The sequence below is a fragment of the Heptranchias perlo genome, chromosome 6, assembly GCF_035084215.1.
Source record: "Heptranchias perlo isolate sHepPer1 chromosome 6, sHepPer1.hap1, whole genome shotgun sequence".
Taxonomy (NCBI): Eukaryota; Metazoa; Chordata; class Chondrichthyes; order Hexanchiformes; family Hexanchidae; genus Heptranchias; species Heptranchias perlo.
Window position 1 is genome coordinate 10,421,407 of NC_090330.1, and position 20,652 is coordinate 10,442,058.

Below are 20,652 nucleotides of genomic sequence, written 5' to 3' on the forward strand. Positions count from 1 at the left end.
ATAAACATTGGCCAAGACACTGGGGAGAACTCACCTGCTCTTCTTTGAAATAGTGTCATGGGTTCTTTTACATCCACCTAAGAGGACAGACGGGGCCTTGGTTTAATGTCTCATCTGAAAGACGGCACCTCCGACAGTGCAGCAGCCATTCAGTACTGCACTGAAGCGTCAGCCGAGAGAAGGAGAAGTTAAGAAGCAGATGATGTCATGTTTGGGTTTAAAAAGTTTGTTGATTGTGGGAGAAAAGGAGAACTGCAACAACAACTTTCATTTATAAAGCACCTTTAATGAAGTATAACAAGTCCCAAGGCACTTCACGGGATCATAATCAGTCAAAATTTGACAACGACGGAGATAAGGAGATATTAGAACAGGTGATCAAAAGCTTGGTCAGATATAGGTTTTAAGGAGCATCTTAAAGGAGGAGAGAAAGGTAGAGAGGTTTAGGGAGGCAATTCCAGACCTTAGGGCCAATGCAACTGAAGGCATGGCCGCCATTGGTGAAGCGATGAAAATCGGCAATGTGCAAGAGGCCAGAATTGGAGGAGCGCAGAGATCTCGGAGGGTTGTAGGGCTGGAGGAGGTTTCAGAGATAGGGAGGGGCGAGGCCATGGAGGGATTCGAAAACAAGGATGAGAATTTTAAAATCAAGGTGTTGCCGCATAAGCAAACATCAGGGCTTCTAAAATTGCTGCCCTCAACTGCACAACTGCCATCAGAGTAATACTATACCCCAACAGCATGTCTGGGCTTTAGTCTTAAAAGGTTTAAGATGATAAACACACCTTATAAAGCAGCCTGAATGAACCCTGACCTCAAAGTGTTTCCTTTTCAGAACCAGATAACTTCTGAAAAATAAAGGGTTACTATATTCCTCTGGAATAATTTATTGCATCGATGCCAAGTGCATCATCTTGTGTAATCCAACAAATGGAAAGTCCCATGTTCCTTTTCACAAAACTACAAAATGATTAGATTATGAATCAAAATGTGGGAATTGCACTTTGTTTGTGCTGTCCTGAGAGTGACCAGAAAAAGCAACATGCCATTGTGGGATACAAACAGAAAATGCTGCAAGTCTCAGCATTTTCAGCATTTGGACGTTTTTTTTTGTTCTGTTTTTGTTCTGTTTATAATTTGAACAAATTTCACTTGACAAGAAAGTAGGAACCTTGTAAAAGGCTCACTAATGAAGGCAAATAAACGGGAAAAAAATTTGACATACTTATTGGTAAAGGATCACTGTTAAAAAGATAACACAGCAGGATGGGAGAGCAGCAATCTTAACATTTGGCAAGGCACCAGGCCAATCTTCTGGGATGAGCCTAGGGTTTTTCATGATACAGGCACAACGAACTTCCAATATGGATCGGTCCTACCAGTGGGAGCTCACTGTCAGCAGGGGGTGAAAAATATCCTGGTGTTTCAGCTCGTAAACGCAGTGGGTTATTATTTAATAGGGCTTTTTGAGCACATAATCCGGGCTGATACTCTAGTGCAGTACTGAGGGAGTGCTGCACTGTTGGAGGTGCCGTCTTTCGGATGAGACGTTAAACTGAGGCCCTGTCTGTCCTCTCAGGTGGACGTAAAAGATCCCGCGGCACTATTTCAAAGAAGAGCAGGGGAGTTCTCCCCGGTGTCCTGGCCAATATTTATCCCTCAACTAACACCTAAAAGCAGATTATCTGGTTGTTATCACATTACTGTTTGTGGAACCTTGCTGTGCGCAAATTAGTTGCATTACATTACAACAGTGACTACACTTCAAAAGTACTTCATTGGCCGTAAGGCGTTTTGGAACGTCCTGACGTCATTAAAGGAGTTATATAAATGCAAGTCTTAAATGCAAGTCTTTCTTTTTTTTAATCTCCCAACCAGCATAATGGTGGCAAATTATTGAAGCACACAGAAACTACTGAGCTGCATCACATAGGGACTGATCGCCTTCCTCACTACATGCTACTTCCTTTTTTAAAGCAGCAGATTCATTCAAAATAAGGTTTCCCTCAAACCACCCCAAATCGGGTCCTTCTTTCAAGGTACCCATCATTGTCCTGAGCATTCTCCTACTTTCCCAGGAGATTACATGGCTGCAGCAGAGGAGTGGGGTGGAGGAAGGAGGAAGTATCTAGTCATGAAAGTCCAGCCATCATAGAGTGGGACAGCCTTGATGAGCCAGCTGGTCTTTTCCTGCCCGTTAATTTTGTATGTTGGTCAGAGCATTGGGCATAGTTCCAGGCGGGCATGTGAACAACCACACTAATATTTTATTGTGTTTTCACACCTCAGTTTGCAAGTAGCAATACAATATTTGGCTTCAAACTGAATTTATTAAGATGGAAAGGGATTCCATGATCTGCTGCCACAGCCCATGAGTGACAGTTTTCCAATTGAATTTTTTTTTGTTGTTTTAAATGGCTCCCTGCTGTGTGTCTTCTTTGTAGTGCCCATGTTTTACAGACTCTGCTGACAACCAGAGGTCTGAAGGGAAAAGAAACGCGTGGGAACTAGCTGCTCAATCTTTTATAAACCCTCTTTCATTGTCATTTGGCATTAATTTATCATATAAAAATCTGCCGACTTTTCCTTTTCTCACATATCCAGGCAGCAATGCTGGTGCGGGCAGATGCTACAAAGACTCTTTTGATGTAAATTTAGATTTTATGGCATTCTGTTTTAATCACAGGAGAACATGAGTGCGAGCTTTCATTTTGCCCGATGATATAATGCTGAACTTGAAATCAACCGTTTCTACACAGGTGCTTTTTAAAAAAATAAATTGCAATGTAGTTGTCACTGGAAACTAATGGGCCATAATTTGCTGTGGCAGGGCTTGTTTTTTTAATTCAAATTTGACATTTTTAAAATCTTCAACAATTAAAACCTGGAGGAATGAGACTCCGCACTTATAATATTTAATTTCCAGTGCCAGAGAGCTTGATTGGTAGTAATTAACATTTATTACATTGTAATGCCAAATTAGCAATAATACTGTGGGGGAGGAATTCCTGGAGTGTGTACGTGATGGTTTTCTAGACCAATACATTGAGGAACCAACTAGAGAACAGGCGATCCTAGACTGGGTATTGTGCAATGAGAAAGGATTAATTAACAACCTTGTTGTGTGGGGTCCCTTAGGGAAGAGCGACCATAACATGATAGAATTCCTCATTAAGATGGAGAGTGAAGTAGTTGAATCCAAAACTAGGGCCCTGAATCTAAATAAAGGAAATTACGAAAGTATGAGGTGCGAGTTGGCTATGATAGACTGGGGAACTTTACTAAAAGGGATGATGGTCGATAGGCAATGGCTAATATTTAAAAAACGTGTGCAGGAATTACAACAATTATTCATCCCTGTCTGGCGCAAAAATAAAACAGGAAAGGTGGCTCAACCGTGGCATACAAAAGAAATTAGGGATAGTTTTAGATCCAAAGAGGAGACATATAAAATTACTAGAAAAAGCTGCAAGCCTGAGGATTGGGAGCAGTTTAGAATTCAGCAAAGGAGAACAAAGAGATTGATTAAGAGAGGAAAAATAGAATATGAGAGTAAACTAGCAGGGAACATAAAAACTGACTGTAAAAGCTTCTATAAATATGTCAAGAGAAAAAGATTAGTGAAGGCAAATGTAGGTCCCTTACAGTCAGAAATAGGGGAAATTATAATGGGGAACAAAGAAATGGCAGAACAATTAAACACATACTTTGGTTCTGTCTTCACAAAGGAGGACACAAATAACCTGCCAGAAATGTTAGGGAACTATGGGTCTAGTGAGAGGGAGGAACTGAAGGAAACCAGTATTAGTAAAAAAAATAGTGCTAGGGAAATTAATGGGGCTAAAAGCTGACAAATCCCCAGGGCCTGATAATCTACATCCCAGAGTACTAAAGGAAGTGGCCCTGGAAATAGTGGATGCATTGGTGATCATCTTCCAAAATTCTATAGACTCTGGAACAGTTCCGACAGATTGGAGGGAGGTAAATGTAACCCCACTATTTAAAAAAGGAGGGAGAGAAAAAACAGGGAATTACAGACCAGTTAGCCTAACATCAGTAATGGGGAAAATGCTAGAGTCTTTTATAAAAGATGTGATAACAGAACACTTGGAAGGCATTAACAGGATTGGACAAAGTCAGCATGGGTTTATGAAAGGGAAATCATGCTTAACAAATCTACTGGAGTTTTTTGAGGATGTAACTAGTAGAATAGATAGGGGAGAACCAGTGGATGTGGTGTACTTGGATTTTTAGAAGGCTTTTGATAACGTCCCACACAAGAGGTTAGTATGCAAAATTAAAGCACATGGGATTGGGGGGAATATACTGGCATGGATTGAGAATTGGTTGACAGACAGGAAACAGAGAGTAGGAATAAACGGGTCTTTTTCCAGGTGGCAGGCAGTGACTAGTGGGGTACTGCAGGGATCAATGCTTGGGCCCCAGCTATTCACAATATATATCAATGATTTGGATGAGGGAACTAAATGTAACATTTCCAAGTTTGCAGATGACACAAAGCTGGGGTGGAATGTGAGTTGTGAGGTGCATGCAAAGAGGCTCCAATGTGATTTAGACAAATTGGGTGAGTAGGCAAGAACATGGCAGGCGCAGTATAATGTGGATAAATGTGAGGTTTTCCACTTTGGTTGTAAAAACAGAAAAGCAGATTATTATCTGAATGGTGATAGATTGGGAAAAGGGGAGGTGCAATGAAACCTGGGTGTCCTTGTACACCAGTCGCTGAAAGCGAGCATTCAGGTGCAGCAAGCAGTTAGGAAGGCAAATGGTATGTTGGCGTTCATTGCAAGAGGATTTGAGTACAGGAGCAGGGATGTCTTACTGCAGTTATACAGGGCCTTGGTGAGACCACATCTGGAGTATTGTGTGCAGTTTTGGTCTCCTTATCTGAGGAAGGATGTCCTTGCCATGGAGGGAGTGCAATGAAGGTTTACCAGACTGATTCCTGGGATGGCAGGGCGGACGTGTGAGGAGAGATTGGGACGACTAGGCCTATATTCACTACAGTTTAGAAGAATGAGAGGTGATCTCATCGAAACACATAAAATTCTAACAGGACTAGACAGACTAGATGCAGGGAGCATGTTCCCGATGGCTGGGGAGTCCAGAACCAGGGGTCACAGTCTCAGGATACGGGGTATGCCATTTAGAACCAAGATGAGGAGAAATTTCTTCACTCAGAGGGTGGTGAACCTGTGGAATTCTCTACCACAGAAGACAGTGGAGGCCAAGTCATTAGATGTATTCAAGAAGGAGATAGATATATTTCTTAATGCTAAAGGGATCAAAGGATATGGGGAAAAAGTGGGAACAGGGTACTGAGTTAGACGATCAGCCATGATCATTTTGAATGGCGGAGCAGGCCAGAAGGGCCGAATGGCCTACTCTTGCTCCTATTTTCTATGTTTCTATGTAAAAGGGTACTTAGACTTTCTGTGGTGAGTTTAGTTCGTATCTGGTGCGCAAGTACAACTACTTCACGCCGTTCAATGCATTTCAATGGTGAGGCAGCCATCGAGATGCCGTTTTCGAGAAGCTAACGGCAGAGCAGCGTATCTCGGAGAGCAACTTTTGGATTTTGGCGTTTAACCATGCATCCGTCCCTCACCTGCAGTGGCTTCAGCATTTGCGCATAAATAACAGCAAGTGCTGTTATTGTAACAGGGAATTAAGGCCCAATGTTCTCTGCTGGTTAAATGAAATGAAAATCAAAGTGAAAATTATCGACAAGTACTTAATGGCTCACCACATCGATAATGTATTCCATGGACTGGGAGATGTATAATTCACAAAACTGGAGAAGTTTCAGCCAATTCTGGCTCCACATCAGAAATATATTCTCTCATCTTGTTTTGAGGGCATCATGAGGGTAGATGAGGCCTCAATTTAAGGTCTCATCTGAATGCCAGCATCTCCTACAGTGTAGCACTCCATCAGTACTGCACTGAATTATCATCCTAGATTTTGTGCTCAAGTGTCTGGAGTAGGGCTTGAACCCACAACTTTTTGACTCAGAGGCAATAGTGCTACCACTTAGCCAATGTTGAATGACATAGCCAAAACAATAGAGAAGTCATGATCAAACTGTACAGTGCTCTGGTCAGACCCTACTTGAGTACTAAGTCCAGTCCTGGTTTTTGGCAAACAGGGAGACATTCAGGTACTGGAGGCAAAGCAGATGAGGCTTATCCATAACATCAAAGGTTAGAGTTTTGAGGACAGATCGGAGAAATTTGGGCTTTCCAGCCTTGAAAGAAGGCATCCGAGAGATGATCGTATAGAGATGTATCAGTTTGGTAAGAGAATGGGAAAGGTAAATACAGAATAATATTTGAAATTAAATTGCAAGCATAGCACCAGTGGATATAGACTCAAACCACTAAAAGGTAAATTTAAGACTGATTATCAGAAAGCTCTTCACAAAAAAAGTGATCAACATATGGAATGGGCGTCCAGATAGAGTTGTGCAGGGCTTTTACCTTGTGATCTTGTGCCCTTATTCTCACTCATTGAAATAGTTGATCTGAATAATTCCTAAAAAGTTCTGCTTGGATGACCAAAATTAGCACCAACAAGAAGTTAAAGATGCGCTTTATTGGAATTTCTCAGCATTCCAGAGGATGAGTAAATGCCACAGGGTGTTAGCTGTGGTTCAGTGGTAGCACTCTTGTGTCTGAGTCAGAAAGTTGTGGGTTCAAGTCTCACTCCAGGGACTTGGGCACAAAATCTCGGCTGATACTCCAGTGCAGCACTGAGGGAGTGCTGCACTGTCAGAGGTGCTGTCGTTTGGATGAGATGTGAAATCAAGGCCTGGTCTGCAATATTTTGAAGAAGAGCAGGAGAGTTATTCCCAGTGTCCTGGTCGATATATATCCCTCAACCAACATCACTAAAAACAGATTATCTGGTCATTATCACATTGCTATTTGCGGGACCTTGCTGTGCGTAAATTGGCTGCCACATTTCCTACATTACAACAGTGACTACACTTCAAAAAATATTTCATTGGGTGGAATGCACTTTGGGGCGTCCTGAGGTCATGATAGACATTATATAAATGCAAGTCTTTTTTATATTTTTATAGGTCAGTGAGATGGCCAGGTAAACATTGGACCTTGAGAGTGAACCTTCAGGGAGTGGGACTGGAGACCAGTATAGGCAGGGGCAGGGTTGTAAAATTATGGTAACTAATGCGAGGGAAGCTGAGGTAATAGCGATATTGGATGGATTAAGGCTAGGAAAAGAAGCAAGATTAGTAAAATAGCCTGCAAAGATACCCATGAGATCCCAATGACAAATTGAATCCAGGCACTGCTAGGGTTGCCAAATCTGGTTGAATGTATTCCTGGCCTGCGCAGGGGCCATTGGGCGCGGGGTAATAATAGATCGCACTACCAGCGCCCAACAATTGTCCCTATCCAATTGATAGAGAATTATTGATTAAACTGGGGAATATTTCTTTTATACCAGTCCTTTATGTTCTTGTAACGTTCCCAGTTATTGATGAAGGGAACACTGTTATTTTGACACCAGACTGCCAACCATTTATTTACATAATTCATTTTATTATTGAACTCCACCCGTTTTCCAAACATTGGAAGTATACCAGAGAACACCACTTTGCATTCTCTATCTTTCTCTTCTGAGGCAATCCTTTAATGCTCCTATACTATTTCCCCCAGTGTTGTTACCCTTTTCAGTATAATTTCTAACCTTTCCTTGATAATGTACTGCCCTAGCTCCAGGTACACAGCTATGGGGCTTGTCTTTCTGGCACACATGGCTTTCTACTTTCCTGAGCAAAGAATCCCCTAAAACCACAGTCTCTCTGGGACCTACAGACTCAGTCTTTGTCCAAGCTGTCTCCTCTGCTATTCTATGGCCTTTTCTTCCAGGACCTTGTTACTTGCTGTGGGGCAGTGCCTAGGGTTGCCGACCCTCCAGATTTGGCCTGGAGTCTCCAAGAAATGAATATTAATCTCCAGGACACCGCTGCAAGCAAAACCCGGGAGAAAAATCATAAGGGCATTAAAAAAGTGTGTTTATTTCATTTTCTTTGAGCACTTCTATATATTAGTTATAAAAATATAGGACATGGGAAAAAAAGTTGTTTGACTGACAGTCAAGAATCTTACAATTGGATTATGAATAGTTTTTTTGCTTTCCAATTGGGAGTGGGGACGGGCTGTGCCGTTAGGATGGACGTGTTGGACGACCAATGGTGGGAGCGTGGGGGCGGGCAGTTGGAGGCAGGAGGTCATGTGACGAAACCTCCAGGAATACATTCAACCAGAGTTGGCAACTTTAGCAGTGCCTGGAATCAATGTGTTATTGGGATCTCATGGATATCTTTGCAGGCTCTTTTACCCATCTTGTTTCTTTTCCTGGCCTTAATCCATCCAATAGCCCGATTACCTTGGCTTCCCTCGCATTAGTTACCATAATTTCACAACCCTGCCCCTGCCTATACTGGTCTCCAGTCCCACTCCCTGAAGGTCCACTCTCAAGGTCCAATGTTTACCTGGCCATCAAACTGACCTATAAAAATATAAAATAGAAAGACTTGCATTTATATAGCATCTATCATGACCTCAGGACATCCCAAACTGCTTTACAGCCAATGAAGTACTTTTGAAGTGTAGTCACTGTTGTAATGTAGGAAATGTGGCAGCCAATTTGCGCACAGCAAGGTCCCACAAACAGCAATATGATAATGACCAGGCAGTCTGTTTTTAGTGATGTTGGTTGAGGGTTAAATATTGATCAGTACACTGTAGATAATTCCTCTTTGAAATAGGGCAGTCCAGGCCTCGGTTTCACATCTCATCCGAAAGACGGCACCTCTGACAGTGCAGCACCCTCTCCATGGCCTCGCCCCTCCCTATCTCTGCAACCTCCTCCAACCCTACAAACCTCTGAAATCTCTGCGCTCCTTCAATTCTGGCCTCTTGCAAATTCCCAATTTTAATTGCTTCACCATTGACAGCTGTGCCTTCAGCTGGCTAGGCCCTAAGATCTGGAATTCCCTCCCTAAACCTCTCTGCCTCTTTACCACTCTCTCCTCCTTTAAGACGCTCCTTAAAATCTATCTCTTTGCCTGTCCTAATATCTCCTTAAGTTGCTCGGTGTTGAATTATGTTTGATAACACTCCTGTGAAGCACTTTGGGAAGTTTTACCACAATAAAGGCGCTATATAAATGCAAGTTGTTGTTGTCGTTGTTGTTATTTTGTATGCAACTATTATTCACATAGCAGTGTCCCACAAACAGCACTGAGATGAACAACCAGTTAATTTGCTTTTGGTGGTGTTGACTGAAGAACAAATGTTAGCCAAGACACTAGGAGACCTCTCTGTTCTTCTTCAAATAGTGAACCACAGGAACAGGTAGACAGGGTCTCAATTTTAAAGGACGGAATCTCTGCAGCATCCCTTTACTGCTTCTCTGGAGCGTCAGCCTAGTTTCACGTGCTGACTTGAACCGATGACCTTCTGACTTAAAGGCAAGAATGCTACCAAATGAGGCAGGTTGATCTTAAAGTTGTCATGGGAATCAGGAAGTGGCACCGAAAACAAAATGCACATATTCCACTTGGAGGTTAGCTGCACGAGGAAAGGTACAGGGACACACATAGATATAATGCAGTCACATCTAAAGGAAGTGTTGCTGACAAGCCCCAAGCAAACACACACACGCAAGCATATGTCAACAACAGCAGCAAGCACAAATATCATGCACTGTACATGGCAATCAGCCACACAACCCAGCACACCCACTGCGGGACGAACTTAACTGTTACCGCTGGGCAGGAAAGAAGCGTAACCCCACCAGCGAACAAATGTTATCTGTTTTTAATATAATGGGTCATTTGCTGTCTTCCTTCCGGATGTCTCTATGTCTCTGCCTTTTTTTTGGGGGGGGTTTGTATATTCGGTGGCCTTGTAGGTGACACCTCTCTGTCTGCTCACTGTGATTGCCTTGGCAACGGGCAGTAATCACCAGGCATTGTTCTGTGATTTATAAATGCGTAGGATTCGAAGATTTCATTTCCACAACATTCACCTGAGGAAGGAGGAAGCCTCCGAAAGCTTGTGAAATTTAAAATAAATTTGTTGGACTATAACTTGGTGTTGTAAAATTGTTTACAATTGTGAACCCCAGTCCATCACCGGCATCTCCACATCAGGAAAGAAGCAACAGTGGGTCGGCTGCCCGTTTTACACCCCGCCCGATTTCCCTCTCCATTGAAGTCAGCAATAAGCACACGGACACTGTGTACATTTTGATTTAAAACACTGTGCCAAGGATACTGTTCTTACATGTGCATCAACTTTGTCCATATAAATGCAGTGTACATGGGTTCCATATACAGTATAGAACGTGCTGTACATACACACATGCACACGTGCGTGATACACACACATATGTCACCCATACCCTGCCTGTACTGGTCTACAGACCACTATATTTTTCCTCCTATTCAGTCTGAGTGCTACAGTTTGGGATCTGGACCATTTTTTCCATGTAAAAAGACTTGAACATAAGCAATGTTAATATCTATGTGCTCCTTGGGTAGAGCACTGCATCATAGTCCCCCTACTGCCACAACTTCCTACGGTTCAGTCATCTTATTTTTAATGCTGCCAGCATTCACACATGAGCATCTTAATGTAGATTTGCCTTCTTTCATGTTTTCCAGTATCACCTTATGCCTGGGCTCCTGTACACGGATGTCTCTCAGGGTTACTGTGTCCATACTGACCTGTGGATCATCTTCTACCCTACAATCCATTTTATTTGAGATCCGGTTATCTCCACACCTGCATAATTTAAACGATTTTCAATTGCTAGCTCAGTGATCAGTGATCCTCACAAGTCTCTATGTTCCTGTTTGATTAAAGTGGGGATTATCTCTTTTGTACCAGTCCTTTTTGTTCCAGTAATGTTTCCAATTATTGATGAAAGGAGCATTGTTGTTTTGACACCAGATGGCCAATGATTTATTTACATACTTCATTTTATTATTGAACTCCACCCCTTTTCCAAACATTGGAAGTTTACCAGAGAACACTACTTTGCAATTCCTATCTTTCTGTTCCGAAGCAATCCTTTAATGCCCCTATACTGTTTCTCATTAACCCCTATACGGACATCTACTACAGGCCCTGGTCCTGACCCGTTCAGTATCATTTCTAATCTTTCCTTGATAATGTACTGCCATAACTCCAGTTAACAGTCATGGGCCTTGTCTTTCTGACACACATGGCTTTCAACTTTCCTGAGCAAAGAATCCCCTAAAACCACAGTCTCTCTGGGACCTGCAGACTCTGTCTTTGTCCAAGCTGTCTCCTCTGCTATTCTCGCATGCTTTTTCTTCCAGGACCTTGTTACTTGCTGTGGGACATTGCCTAGGGTTGCTAACCCTCTGAATTGAAGATTAATCTCCAGGACAATGCTGCGAGCAAAACCCGGGAGAAAAATCAGAAGGTCATTAAAAGTAAAAGTGTGTTTTTTGAACAGCGTTTGAACAGTTTCTTTCCGTTTAGGATGGACGTGTTGGGTGACCAATGGCGGGAGCGTGGTGGGGCAGTTGGAAACAGGAAGTCATGTGATGAAATCTCCAGGAATGCATTCAACCCGACTTGACAACCCTAGCAGCGCCTGGAATCAATGTGTTATTGGCATCTCATGGATATCTTTGTAGGCTCTTTTACCAATCTTGCTTCTTTTCCTGGCCTTAATCCACCCAATGTCCCTATTGCCTTGGCTTCCCTCGCATTAGTTACCGTAATTTCACAACCCTCCCCCTGCCTATACTGGTCTCCAGACTCACTACCTGAAGGTTCACTCTCAAGGTCCAATGTTTACCTGGCCATCTCACTGACCTATAAAAATATAAAAAAGACTTGCAATGATATAGCACCTTGCACGACCTCAAGACATCCCAAAACGCTTTACGGCTAATTAAGTACTTTTTGAAGTGTAGTCACTGTTGTAATGTAGGAAACGCAGCAGCCAATTTGCACACAGCAAGGTCCCACAAACAGCAATGGCCAGATAATCTGGTGCAAAAAGGAAAAGGAGACATTTCAGGCCCAACGATCACAGAGAAGGCAGACTGAGTGAGTTCACTGCAAGGTCCGGGTCAGTGTGGGGGGTGAGGGGGAAGTAAGATTACAATCGGCCTATCATGGCCAGGCCCCGTTGTTAACTTCTGAATACCTGTGCTGTAGTGGTACTTCCATTTATATAAAAGGTATGAGGAGCGAGCAGCAGAGTGGGATTATATTAAGTGACCCATGTGCAGAAAAGCACAATCACACACTTGATGGCCTGTTTCTGTGCTGTATTATTCTTTGAAGGTGAATTCGCACTGTGATTCTCCCACTGCAGAAGAACTGCAGAAACCCTGGAAAAGTGGTGTCAATCACGTTTGCGCTGTTTTTCCAGGGTTCATGCGGGCCTCCTGCCAAAGTTACGGTGGGCGAGCGCGAGAACTCCCGTGTAAATTCGCCCCCCATCGCTCCATTCTTAGGTCATATGAACCTTAAATGTTGCAATGTTTGTATGAAATGCCTGATCTTGCCACTGGGTGTCCTTGTTTCTCACAAATGAATAGGATGAACCTTCTCCCGTTAATACTGTATACACCATTTCGGGTATATTTACCAATTGGCCGGCTTGGATCCGCTGGTGCAAAGTGTGCAAGCGGGGATCAGGAAATTTGACAGTGAATCCATTTGCTCAGCATGCAATGTTCCAACCAGCCTTTTAGGTCAGCCTAAATATGTAAGAACTTAATTTTAATATTATAATATATTCAAATTAAGTGATAAGCGCAATTCCCCAATTTTCTCAAGCGGAATAATATGGGCGATGACAGGCACATTCTGGTCTGACGATGAATGATTTTTAAAGGGAGATCGGTTGGTTTCTTTTTGCGGAAGTTTTTCTGATTGTGGACTTTATTGTTGGATCTTTTAGAGCTGCATTTCTGATTGTTTAGTATTTTTTTTTCCAGCACTTCTGTTTGCTATTTTCTTTTTTTAACAGAATGTCTGGACAGATGTCTTACAATCTGGCCCAGCCAGGGTCTCCAGGATTATCGTAGTCTGTTGCTTGCTCCACAACTTTAACATCCACACAGGTGGAGCAAGTGGAGGAAGAATAAAGAAAAAGACTTGTATTTATATAGCACTTTTCACATCCTCAGGATGTCCCAAAGCAACTCACAACCAATGAATTCCTTTTGAAGTGTGGTTACTGTTGTTATGTACGAAACACGGCAGCCATTTTGCGCACAGCAAGGGTCCACAAATAGCAATAAGATAAGTGACCAACTAATCTATCTGGGTGGTCTTGTTTAAGGGATAAATGTTGGCCAGGACACGAGGAGAACTCCCCAGCTCTTCTTTGAAAAGTGCCATCAGGTCTTTTGCATCCACCTCAACAGGCCTCAGTTTAACATCTCTTACAAAAGTCCATAATCTTATGACAATGCAGCACTCCTTCAGCCTAGATTGTGTACTCGTGTCTACAGTGGGGGAGTGAATCCATGAACTTCATGAATGAGAGACGAATGTGCCATTACTGAGCCAAAGCTGGCACTAGTCTACCTGTAGCCAAGACAGAACAAGACTCTGCCAGTGAGTAAGAAGATATCTCTGCTGAAACATTTTCTCAGCAGTAGGAGTCATACCCCAGGCTCTTTCAGATGATACCTTCGTGGAATTGCGTCATTTACACAACGCACTAACGTTGTTTTCCACATGTTTATGATGCAGTGGCCCAATACATCGTCACCAAGGTTGCCAGGCCTTTGATCTGTTAAAACCTTATTCTACACCATCAGAAGAAAATTCTCAGTATAGAATTGAAATAAAATCCAGCCAAGATGAATTTCCTAAAAGTGATGAGTGTATGTACCTAGGGTGTTTTATTGAGGCACATCTCTATGGCGACAGTTACGAAATGTGGGTTCAACAATAACAAGCAATTAGCATTTATATACCATCTTCCACATCGAAAAAATATTCAAGGCGCTTCATTGAGGCAAGAAGGATGCCAAGCCCAATATTATGAGGTGCGACCAAAAGCTTGGTCAAAGAGGTGGGCAATAAAGGAGGGATAGAGTGGTTTATCTATTCCCTCAAGAACCGTAATTACTTAAATAATGGCCCTGAATTTCTTTGGACTTTCCGATGCACCTCCATAATGGGGTTTCCAGCAAAGTTACAGTGGCACAGAGGCAGAAAGTCTGGGGAAATTTGATTAATTTTTTTTCTCTCTTGCTAGGTCTGTTTTGTTTGTCTCCTGATAGATCAATCAAGTAGGTCCATCCAACTTATATAAGTACGGGTGCCAAAGATAAATTAACTTGTTAATTATTGACAGAAAATACCAGCAAGTCTATACGTTCAGTTACTCACAAGTAGGATACCCATCAGAGACTTAGAACTGCTCACCAATCCAGGTGAATTCTCAGTGCGGAATGCCCAAAGAACTACCGAAAGTGGTTCGTTTTTATACATCTAGATGGACAGTTCCGAAGCAACGTCAGGTGGCTTGCTTGAAACTTTTAACTCTGAGACTATTGTCGTGTGAGACTTGTGTGTCATATCCTGTTGCACCACATAGCCTTCATTCTCACTGGAATGGCTCCATCTGATCTCAGTCGAAGATAAGAGGGTAGAAATTGGTACACTATGCGCCTGTTTCTCGTCCGTAAAATGGGCGCAAAGCGTACCACTTTAGCAGTGGGACGCCTGCACCCAATCTGCACGGGTGATGTTGGTTCCACTGCTAAATTCTTGGGGCCGTTTTGTTAGGTGCCCTGAGCAGTCGCCTAAAGCAGGCGTTAGGCACTTTAAATATTAGCGGCCCAACACATGACGAAGGGCACCATTAAGAAATTTGTTGGCGATGAGCAGGTCAGTCATCGGCCTGCCCTGCTCAGGATTCTTTCACAGCCACCAACGAGGAGTAGATGAACATGTATTTGATGTTGAGCTGCCTGTGGAGGGTCGACCAGCTCGCGGCGAGTAGAGTGATGAGGCCCAAGGAACTATTTCCATCGATCCTCGGGCCCCTTGGTTCGGGCGCGCACTGGTCGCGCAGCGTCGAGTTTTTGCCCGAAAACTGGCCCAGACCAAAAATTGACCCTGGGATAACCTTGCATGGCTGATGGCGTTCACTCTTTTCTCAGGATATCAGTAATCCAGCTCAGACATACTGGGCTACAAATTAATTTGAGTGAGTTTTTGGGCACAAAATGGATGTCGCAATCATTAATTAAAATAAAATAAGCGGGCGGCCAGCTCTACTCGCGCTGTTGGTTGGCAGCTCAACCTGATGACGGCCTCAATTTTGTGCATTCCTGACCCAATTTAAGGGCAGGCTGCAGGTCTTAAAGGGGAGGTGCACTTTGACTGCAGGCAACTATCTGTGGACAATTGGCAGGCTCAGGAGAAGCTCCAAGACCACCTCCCCCCCACCCCGGCTTCGGACATTGCTTTGAAGATTTTGGTAGAGGAGGGGCAGGAGGAGGGGCACCTTCCATCCACCAGGTGGCGGGAAGTGCTCTGCGAGTGGGCAGAGGTGGCAGAGCATGTCAGTGCGAGGAGTATCACCCCAAGGACATGTTTGCAATGCAGGAAGAAGTTCAATGACCACAAGTGGATAGACGAGATACATCGAGTTACATTGCATTTACAGCACAGAAACAAGCCATTCGGCCCAACTGGTCTATACTGATGTTTATGCTTCATACCAGCCTCCTCCCTCCCTACTTCATCTAACCCTTCTAGTCCTTTCTCCCTCTTGTGCTTATCTAGCTTCCCCTTAAATGTTATCTAGCTTCCCCTTAAATGCTATCTAACTTCCCCTTAAATTTTATCTAACTTCCCATTAAATGTTATCTAATTTCCCCTTAAATTTTATCTAACTTCCCATTAAACAGTAAGCCTCCTAACTCATATCTCTCATTACTCTATGATTAGCCTTGAATGGCCAGTTGCCCCAGCACTCCCAACCCTTCCCTCTCCCGATTACTAGCCCTCTCCTACAATCACTTCACACCACCTCCCTCAGCCCCTAATGCAACACTCTGGACCTGCTACTCTCCTCGCTATTCCCTCCTGCACCATAGAATCATAGAATCGTTACAGCACAGAAGGAGGCCATTCGTCTCATCGAGCCCATTGGCACGGACTCGATGGGCCGAATGGTTTGACAACCATTACTTTGACAAACATTGAGCGTCACGGGATCGCTGAGAGGCAAACAGCTGAAATGTAGTTCAAGCTTTAATCGAGTTGACAAACCCACAATAAATTTAGTTTATTTTTGGTTAAAACGACACTGAACTAGATAAAAGAATTAGTGATAAGACTGTGTTCCTCCTAACATGTTACACCAAAGATTTCAGATCACAGTGTCATTTGAAGCTTAACATGATAACAATTCATCACATGAATTAATCATTAACTACTGCTAATGTTTGATGTACACATTCAACGTCATTAATATTTCAGTCAACCCAGTAAAAATTTGATAGTTACTTTTTTGACAAATGCGAATAGTCTTCAACAAAAGCAAAATACTGTGGAAGTTTGAAATCTGAAATAAAAACAGGAAACGCTGGACACACTCAGCAGGCAACATCTGTAGAGAGTGAAACAGAGTTAATGTTTCAGGTCGATGACCTTTCATCAGAACTGGTCGACCTGAAGCGTTAACTCTGATTCTCTCTCCACAGATGCTGCCTGAATAACCAACAACAACTTACATTTATAAACGCCTTTAAGGTAGTCAAACATCCCAGGGCACTTCACAGGCACGTTATCAGACAAAATTTGACACTGAGCCAAATAAAGATATGTTAGCAAAGGTGGCCAAAAGCTTGGTCATAGAGATAGGTTCTAAGGAGTGACTGAAAGGAGGAGAGGGAGGTAAAGAGTTGGAAAGGTTTAGGGAGCTAATTCCAGAGCTTAGGGCCTACGCAGCTGCAGGCACATCCACCAATGGTGGAGCGAAGGAAATCGGAGATGTGCAAGAGGCCAGGATTGGAGGAACGCAGAGATCTCGGAGGGTTGTAGGGCTGGAGAAGGTTACAGAGATGGTGCGGCGGGGGGGTGGAGGGCGAGGCAATGGAGGGATTTGAACTCAAGGATGAGAATTTTAAATTTGAGGCGTTGTCAGACCGGGAGCAAATGTAGGTCAGCGAGCACGGGGTGATGGTTGAACGGGACTTGGTGCAAGTTAGAATACGGGCAGCAGAGTTTTGCATGAGCTTAAGTTTACGGAAGGTGCAAGGTGGGAGGCCAGCATTGGGTTGGTCGATCCCAGAGGTAACAAAGGCATGGATGAGGGTTTCAGCAGCAGATGAGCTGAGGCAGGGGCAAAGACGAGCGATATTGTTGCTTTCAAATTGTCTAATATTTTTGAACAGTAGGGAAGATGTAGGAAAACCCTGATGAAGCCCCAAGACCCATTGTGCAGGACACCAGCAAGGTCATGAAGAGCAGAGAGAGAAGATGAGGTGAATCAAGAAGTAGTGATTAGGTGACACAAAGTTTGGGCTGTAAAAGCTTGTGTATTCTAGAAGAAAGGGAAAAATTGAGGAAGATAGGAAGTTCCACAGTGACAAGGAAAGAATGAGATAGTTGAAACCACAATAGATATCATTTGAAGCTTAAAATGATGACAACATTTTATCATCTTAACAATTAATCCAGATTATTCAGCATTTATCAAGAAATGCCCTGATCACATCTCTGAAATGATGGTACTTGGTTGGCTGAAAAACTAGCTCGTGAAGCCTTTTTACGTTTTACAACCTGCAATGTAAGGACTTCATGTGCTGGATTTGGGACGTATATGCACAACACAACCCCATTAATGCAAATTTGGTTTTTGGAAACTTTGGCCATGAATTTCCATGAATTTCCGTCCTAAAATCAGGGCAATTGACTTGTCTGGCCAGGGAATTGGAGTGGAAGCAATTTCCCGTGTTTCCACCCCAAAATCGAACCACCCGAATTTCCAAATAAAAATTGGCCCTTCCAGCAATCCGCCCGTCGAGTCCCCATGCTGCTCATTTACATATATGATAATGAGGGCCAGTGGCATTGCAGCACATGCAAAGGGCCAATGCCTGTTTCAGGCGCGGGCCCTAGACGCCTTTTTTTTGCCTGTACTAATATGGTAGGCGACGCACTCCCGGCTCATAATGAATGTGCGGTTCCTGCCCGCCATATTGGAGGCTTAGGTGCCAGTTTGGCGCCCAAAAAATGGGATTGGCACCACCAAATTTCAAGGCCACTGTCAACATTCAAGGTTAGGTTGGAAAGGTGGATGAAGAAAAAAAGATTGAAGGGATTTTGGAACAGGGTGGGTAAATGCTCGCAGCAAGGGTAAACATCGACGCAGACTGGTTGGGCCCAATGACACGAATCCATGTTGTAACTTCAATGTATTTCGAAGTACCAGGGTCTGGAAACAGGTACAAAGGGTATTATTTATTCTATCCCCTATGGCAACCAGAGCTGCAACCTGTGCTTCCATGGACAAGGAGGCATTAATTGGTCCCTGGCAGATTGCAATGAATCCGCCACATGCTCCACTGATGCCTGTAACCTTAAAGAAAGGGTTATGGTCTTAGAGAGCAAGTTAGCAGAACTTACAACAGCAGAGAAGAATGAAGGGATTTTTAAGCATGAGTGTATAGTATTAGATTCGGTAACTGAGCAATCATAGTCAGAAGGTCGTCGGTTCAAGTCCAACTCCAGAGACTTGAGCACAAAATGCAGGCTGACACTCCAGTGCAGTACTGAGGGAGTGCTGCACTGTCGGAGGTGTCGTCTTTTGGATGAGACGTTAAACCAAGGCTCCATCTGCCCTCTCAGGTGGCTGTAAAAGATCCCACGGCATTATTTCGAAGAAGAGCAGGGGCGTTATCCCCAGTGTCCTAGCTAACATCCCTCAACCAAAACCACTAGAACAGATTATCTGGTCATTATCACATTGCTGTTTGTGGGATCTTGCTGTGCTCAAATTGGTTGCTGCGTTTCCTACATTACAACAGTGACTACACTTCAAAAAGTACTTAATTGGCCGTGAAGCACGTTGGGACGCCTTTAGGACGGGTAAGGGGCTATATCAATGTAAGTCTTTTTTATATTTTTATAGGTCAGTGAGATGGCCAGGTAAACATTGGACCTTAAGAGGGAACCTTAAGGGAGTGGGATTGGAGACCAGTATAGGCAGGGGCAGGGTTGTGAAATTATGGTAAGTAATGCGAGGGAAGCCAAGGTAATCGGGATATTGGATGGATTAAGGCCAGGAAAAGAAGCAAGATGGGTAAAAGAGCCTGCAAAGATACCCATGAGATCCCAATAACACATTGATTCCAGGCACTGCTAAAGTTGCCATCTCTGGTTGAATGTATCCCTGGAGGTTTCATCACATGACCTCCTGTTTCCAACTGCTTTCCCCCACGATCCCACCATTGGTCGTCCAACACGTCCATCCTAACGGCACAGCCCTTCCCCACTCCCAATTGGAAAGTGAAAAGACTCTTGATCTTCATTACCCAATTGGAAGATTCTTGACTATCAGTCAAACAGCCTTTTTTCCCATATCCAATATTTTTATAACTAATAAACAGAAGTATTCAAAGAAAATTTAAAAAACACACTTTATTTAATGACCTTCTGATTTTCCTCCCGGGTTTTGCTCGCAGCAGTGTCCTGGACATTAATCTTCAATTCCGAGGGTTAGCAACCCTAGGCACTGTCCCACAGCAAGTAACAAGGTCCTGGAAGAAAGGGCATGCTGGAATAGCAGAGGAGACAGCTTGGACAAAGACGGAGTCTGTAGGTCCCAGAGAGACTTTGGTTTTAGGGGATTCTTTGCTCAGGAAAGTAGAAAGCCATGTGTGCCAGAAAGACAAGGCCCACAGCTGTGTACCTGGAGCTAGGGCAGTACATTATCAAGGAAAGGTTAGAAATTATACTGAACAGGTCAGGATCAGGGCCTGTAGTAGATGTCCATATAGGGGTTAACGACAAAGGAGAATTAGTATAGGGGCATTAAAGCATTGCCTCAGAACAGAAAAATAAGGAATGCAAATAGTGTTCTCTGGTAAATTTCCAATGTTTGGAAAAAGGGTGGAGTTCAATAATAAAATGAAGTATGTAAATAAATGGTTGGCCATCTGGTGTCAAATCAACAATGCTCCTTTCATCAATAATTGGGAACATTACCCGAAATAAAGGATTGATACACAAGACAAAATCCCCAGTTTAATCAAACAGGAACATAGAGACTTGTAAGAAACATTGAGCCAGAAATTGAAAATTGTTTAAACTAGGCAGGTGTGGAAATAACCGGACCCAGATAAAATGGATTGTAGGGTAGAAGATGTTCCACAGGTCAGTATGGACACAGTAACCCTGAGAGACATCCGTGTACAGGAGCCCAGGCATAAGGTGATACTGGAAAACATGAAAGAAGGCAAATCTGCATTAAGATGCTCATGTATGAATGCTGGCGGCATTAAAAATAAGATGACTGAACTGTAGGAAGTTGTGGCAGTAGGGGGACTATGATGCAGTGCTCTACCCAAGGAGC